General features: G+C 38.7%; 1 protein-coding gene across 7 annotated transcripts in view; it reads right to left on the bottom strand.

Moving 5' to 3' along the window:
• Positions 1–6,008, bottom strand: part of arhgef1a (Rho guanine nucleotide exchange factor (GEF) 1a) — a 52,323-nt gene extending 46,315 nt beyond the window's left edge. For 3 of the 7 annotated variants that reach the window (XM_020050272.3, XM_020050273.3, XM_010873764.4), the window contains exon 1: positions 5,781–6,001. The gene's annotated coding sequence lies outside the window, so the exon portion shown is untranslated. Of the gene's footprint in view, positions 1–5,780 lie in introns of all 7 variants that reach the window. The other 4 variants (XM_010873765.4, XM_010873763.4, XM_020050274.3 and 1 more) reach the window with 3 other exon arrangements.
• Between the last annotated feature and the right edge of the window lie 607 nt (positions 6,009–6,615).

Below are 6,615 nucleotides of genomic sequence, written 5' to 3' on the forward strand. Positions count from 1 at the left end.
TGTACTGAAGTTAACCATAATGGTTCCCTGGGCAGCTCCCCAATTTGGAGGAGTAAATAAATCAAAAATAAAATGTCCAAATTCAACCATGTCCCTTTGTGGACATCCTCGTTCTGGCCCATAGAGAACAACAACAGGGAGTGTGATGGCTCAGCAACAAGGTCACCGTTTAACCCTGAGTCAATGAACAGTGTGTGTGTGTGTGTGTGTGTGTCCATGACAGAGAAAAAGGTCTGCAAGCATACTAAGAGCATGTCAGTGTTTACCTAAAGGTGTATCGGGAAATGAACCTCAAGTAGATGAACGATTTTGAGGGTTTGGATTTCTATTCCATTCAGACTATAGGCGGTTTAAAGTAACAGGACACAATGCTCTAAACAAAAAAAGTGAATACAGTCGGCCACTCGTGTTTAACAGATCTGTTCAATAGTCCTGTAATTCAATTACACTGAGTCGATCTATAGTCCCTGAATCCCCTTGAGTCCAATATGTACCAGGTGTTCTCCTCTAACATAGATGGTAATATGATAATAGTTTCTTCAAGGATTCATTGAAATAACTCAATATATCAACAAATATAGTCTTTGACATGTGTTGTGACATCTGAATAATGAAGGTACCTGAAATGTATACAGTTACTACATTACTTCTTGGTTTAAGTGGTGTCTCATAATACAGATGCTCATATGGCAGTTTAATTAAATAATGGAAAAATCTCAAGTTGTTGCATCCCGACATCACCATGTTGCAGTGGTCAATGGTGATTATACCATCCTGTAGTTTGGGACCCTAAATGATTTGACTGTAGATCAATGCTAAAATAGGTAGAATTATGAAAAGGTGTGCCCGAGGAAAGACAACAGAACCGCTTACCTTCTCTCCCTCTGTCTTTCCAGCCGGTTTTCTCTCTGCACTAGTCTTCCTAACTCATCACTCCATCCCCCCATCTCATGTTACTCATTCATCCCTCCCCAGAAACACCCACTTCCCTCCCCTCTTTCTCTCAATTCATATTCATGGCAGTGAGGTGAATGAAGTCACCAGTGTTTTCCAGGGTTTCCCTGGGGGGCATTTGGTACAGTATTGCGTAGCCTGGGTGCTGATCTGTTTGTGCTGCATAACATAGACGATTACCGCACACGAGTTGGGAAGACACAACAAAGGGATGTACTACTAAAGAAGCATAGTCTACTCCAAGGTTTTCTACAGCTAGATAACCTCAGTTGGTTTCACATTCCCACTCTGGCTTTATCCGTACTGTGGCTGTGAATATAGCTAAATCTCCTGGCGCTAACTCTAGCCAGCTCATAAATGACGTGAAAAATATTCTCACTTTTACATGCCACATTTAAATTTTTGTCTAAAGTAACATCAAAGGCTTTCTTCCAAGTGCGGCAAGCTATGTAGTGAAAGTGGGCATTGGGAATGCAGTCCTATTAACAAATATCGTTAATACCATCTCCACGTTGTCATAGAAAGCCTTCAAGCTAAAAGATGTTCCACTTTGGTGTAATTGGTTGAATTCTGAAATGACCAGTCATCAAAACTGATTTGTAGGACACCACACCTACATATCTTTTGTGCGAGCCAACTATGGACTGGAACAGCAGCAACATTTTAGCCTGTTAGATTCAGTAATGCCACATTGTAGTTCAGCATTGAATGCCGTCAGCATGCGGGCACAAATGTGTGAGTTTGTACAAGTTGCAAACTTGTTGATCTGAAGCAACACGTGTTCATTTTCATTGCACCACAAGCCGCTGTGCATTTAAAACACTGCCTTCGGGGGATGTTTCAGTGTTGTTGGTACTGCCCAAATAAATTTTTTGCCTAAAGTCTGCCCAATTCATTGCCTGTGTTTTTGTAGAAACAGAAAAGATAGCCAATGGTAGGAAAATACACAAACCCCAATACACTAGTCACATTGTCATCTTCTTCCTCGAACATTGTCCTTCTTCTCTCCCTAATCATCAAGATATCCAGCTTCCCCTCCTCTCACAGACCGATCTGAATCAGAAGTCCTAAGTACCTTTAAACACTTATCACTTGCCATCTGGGTCTTTTGCAACAACATAAATGTTTTAACCTCCCATTTTGGGTTGGATACTGTACGTTGTTTATATGTGCAGAATCTAAGTAGAAGGGTTTGAAAGCAAGTTGTTTTGATCATGATGCACATCATTTGCAAATGGATGACAATGTACACAACTTTGGGGGACCTGTTTTGGCTTGAAAGCGCCATTTCACAACCAGTGGCCAAAAATCCTTTAATCTTGTTCATATTTGTTTTCAGTCTCCCACTGCTTTTGCTCTGACAGCTCTGTTTAACAAGCGTGAAAATCTGATAAACTGCATAATGAGGATAGTTAAGCCAGATAGAACATAAACCTCTAGCTGTTTTGCATGGGCCTAAAGAGTTGTGAGTGTTCGTCCTCCTCTCTTTTAGGAGAGTACACATTCTTAGTCGGACGTTGGGCGTGACTATCGACTGATTGTACTCCATTTTGACCCCTGTGGTGGAACAGAGCCAAAGACTCTCGAATTCTCCCCACCTTCCAATGACTCCAAGCATTCATTAGGTAATCTCTTTAGGATGGAAATGGAGACAGTCAGGAACAAGTACAGTGAGGAAATGGACAGTTCTAAAATCACTGCCTGGTTACTGCTTATACAGATGGACAACGTCTCAGTGACCCCCAGCCTCCAATTGTATCAGAGATTAAGAAATTCCAAATCAAGGAAAAAGCAGCCCAGTCATTCATTGTTTATTCTATAATAAAATGATCAAATGCCAGCTTGTTATGTAGCATATCTGTGTATTGGCCCTATAACATTAGGTAGTTCTGAACTTCATATTTGTTCTAGCTACAGTATTTCCACTGGTAGTTGAAGAATGAAGGAAATTAAACTGTTACACATCAACTGCAATGGAATGCAAAGACCTACTTCACTGCAAGGTTGATTTCCCCTGCCCTGGGATTGGTACATCACAGGCCCAGTGCTGTTCATCTGTATTTGATGATAAATATAAGGAAAGCTGTAACTGTCACCAACACTGGAATTATCCTAGCATAGCCGATTGCACAGATTTTAAACATGCTTCAATTAATACCTTTGACTACATCTAATTGGTTTAATTGGAACTGGATCTCATCTGACTAACCTGGATAATAAACATTTATATTTTTTATTGCATACACTAGCAGACACTGTACCTAACATTTGTCTTGATGTATGGCCAATTCAGAAAATTTGCATTAAACTTGTGGATTATAGCAAAACATACTTGATCGGGTTAGGGTTAGTTCTCACATAATAATTGTACATATCAATGTTAATGTGTTCTTACGTTACTCTTGGATGAGCACCTGTGGTAATTAGCCAACTAGCGCGCTCCAACCACCTGTGTGTAAAACAGCTTGGGAGAGTGCAATTCTTGGGGTGGTGGTACAACATAAAGGATCTGTACAAAACAATCCTTATTTTATAGATTATGTATCATTTATATAAAACAGAAGGCCATATATTTAATGAACCCTTGAATAGAAAACTTTTGAATACAGCCACATACTTCTATTTTTTGATCCTCGGCTAAGTTGGGTGACCTGTGCGGTTTGATTGCTGACAACCTTATCTTTAGATTCTAAGATTTGATTGGGACAATGAGTCGAGACTCACCAGAGCAAAAAATTGTTTGCTGTAGGTCTATTAGATGTGTTTTTTTCCATTACAAATTGAAGGATGCCCTGAAGGACTGCATTCATACAGAACAAACATTAGTAACGGTGAGCAATTTTTTAATTTACATTTAAATTAAATTAAAGACCGTTGTGACACTTTTATTGAAAGCGAATTCCTCTAACATTGATAAAACTAGAAGACTTGAGTATCTGTTTACAGCCAGATGTAGCTTGTTCTCTAACAAGGAATCAGTAAGAATGTTGTCCCCCACATTTGCTGTTTTAACCATCGTATAAGCCCTGTGTTTCTCAACCCTGCTCCTGGACGTCACCCTGCCCTGCGTGTTTTAGATCTCTCCCTGCCCTAACATACCCAGAAGCAGGGTTGAGAAACACTTTATTAGCCTGTCCATTAATCTCAATATATTTCATGGTGATTGTACAGAGTTGGGCTGACCACTGGGCTAAAAAGCACCTTGATGTGGCAAGCAAATTTTCCATATACAGGCATGCAAGAATTCATGGATTTATTACATTAATGCTTGTGCCAATAAATGTACATTTGAAATTGTCAGCTCTCAACCGCAAGAATTCTATGACCCAAATGTTGTCACAATGGCTACATTACAGAAAAAAATGTAATACCTTAATAGCATATTCTTAAGTAAACTACAGTATAGTTTTGAGTGAGTGGGTAAATTTAGATAAAACAAAAAGTATAGCCCAATCTCGATAGACCTACTTGGATTCCAGCTCTCAAACTTTGGATTCAAGACAGTTGTGCTCACCACTGCACCTCACAGCAGCTTGGTGTGAAATGCAGATTTCCCAAATACAAACATGCAAGCAACGTGCTGATTCATGTATTTGCTTGTGTCAATCAGCGGAATCTCGAAAATGCCGGCTCTCCACAGTAAGGCGCCTGATTGAAGTTCTTACAATTTGCTACATTGCAGAACCAAATTAAATACCATAGATTCTTAGGGTTATCTTTTCTTGAGGTATATAGAGTTGTTCAGAAGTAAGTAAACTAGTGTTGTTTTGAATGAGTAGGCACATTTTTATGAAAAACAAAAAGTATAGCATAAACCTGTCTATGAACCCAAATTTTTTTACATGCAGAGACAGCTGCTCTGACCACTAAGCTACACAGCAGCTTGGATTGGCCAATAATTACCACCAGACAAAAACCTGAAAAAGTGGCACATATTTGCAGTGAATAGCAAAGAGTGGAACACTGAAGCAAGGAGACTGTAATGGCATTGTTGTTTCATGGTAGTTGGATAATGTATATTAATCCGACGCTTCAATGTGTGTGCTAAGGAAATGTAAACCAAATAAACTTTGTAACGATATAGACATATGTGTTCTAGATAAGTATGACTGTACCATAAACTGTCTGATTTGGTGATCTGGAGTTCAGTTATACTGCTTTAAATGTGTTATAAAATGCGATATGGGTTATCCACATTCCAAAAACAATCGCTATGAAATTTTACTTAACAATATGAGACAGACCACTTCAAAGTTAAGGACATTTTTATTGGTAGTGAACTTCACTGTGAAGTTAGCTGTTCAGTTATTAGCAGTTATATAATATAATAGCATTCGCAGTTATATAATTTCTTTTTTAGCGGAGATCTACCTAGGACTTAGGGTGTGATCTGGGACGGCCGTTAAATAACTACGGTTTTCTGGTTAAACTTTAATGTAACAACTCGGAGATATAACGACACTAAGGCGGCTCTAACAATAAATGTAGCCGGAGGTGTTTTGGGGAAAATCAGAACAATCAAAAGATAAAAGAATCGACTATCCCTCAACGAGAGTAGGAATTTCGAGATCGAGGTATTTCCAGCATATTTCATGCAAATACATTGGCTACAATATATAATTTACATTGACAAATAGCCTAGTTAACAGCGCAGTATCCCACTGAAAACGTTGGCTAGGTCCACACTATTTAAATACAGTAATGCGAATAGCAGTTTTTAATGGAACTTCTTTTCATAAAACCGACTTTTAATTCGTTTCACATAAAATACATTAGTTTTGTATTATGTATGTTCCTAATGAAAATGAGAAGTTAGACCACCTTACCTGTTCCTGGTTTTTACCTTTTTTATCTTGGGTTTACTTGGAACATTTACGAGAAACACAAGAAAAAGTGCCAAAGTTGGAAAGTCCAAGAAGTCCAAAAGGAAGCAGGCATTAAAATAACATTTAAAGTGCTGTTGAGAATTATGCAAAACATTCAATATGCAAAATATCTTGGGACAACCGCAACCAAGGCTAGACAGCTGATCTCTAGCCTAGGAAAACCATCAATATGCGTAAAATGTACTTGCGCAGCTGATTGGTCGTCCCCTAACCGCTCCCAAATGCGTTCTGTTCAAGATTATCTTTCCCTCTTGATGTTGTAATTCTACATCTGTCGTGGAAGTACAGTTGTCTGATTTATTTATTAAAAAGATTTCATGTAAGTCATTTCGAATGCAATATATCAGCCTGTTTTGGATCATAAACACTCCGCACAGGAACAAGGGGTGATACACGTATCTAGGGTATTTCATTTGATTTAATCTTAGTTTAGTCCACATGTGCACCACCCGTTAGTTGCAAAAATGGGTGCGGATCTGACTTTTTAGGACCTTTATATAATAGGATATTTTTACTAAAGATCTAGATGTTCGTATTTTGATTATTTTCTGCAGATACATTTGTTCTCTACCAGGGTTTGGCAACCATAAACCGGGAGAGCAACAGGGTATGCAGTAATTTATTTTAACCGACTGAGAAGGCAAGTGTTTGGTCAATCTCATCAATCATCTCATTCAACACATCTGGTTCTTCCTTCAAAATCTTGCATTACTAATTTTCCGTGGCAGGCTAAATAACGTCTTACTTCCTTGTCTGCTGATGAATCATTTCTCCT

Source organism: Esox lucius, chromosome 10 (genome assembly GCF_011004845.1).
Source record: "Esox lucius isolate fEsoLuc1 chromosome 10, fEsoLuc1.pri, whole genome shotgun sequence".
Taxonomy (NCBI): Eukaryota; Metazoa; Chordata; class Actinopteri; order Esociformes; family Esocidae; genus Esox; species Esox lucius.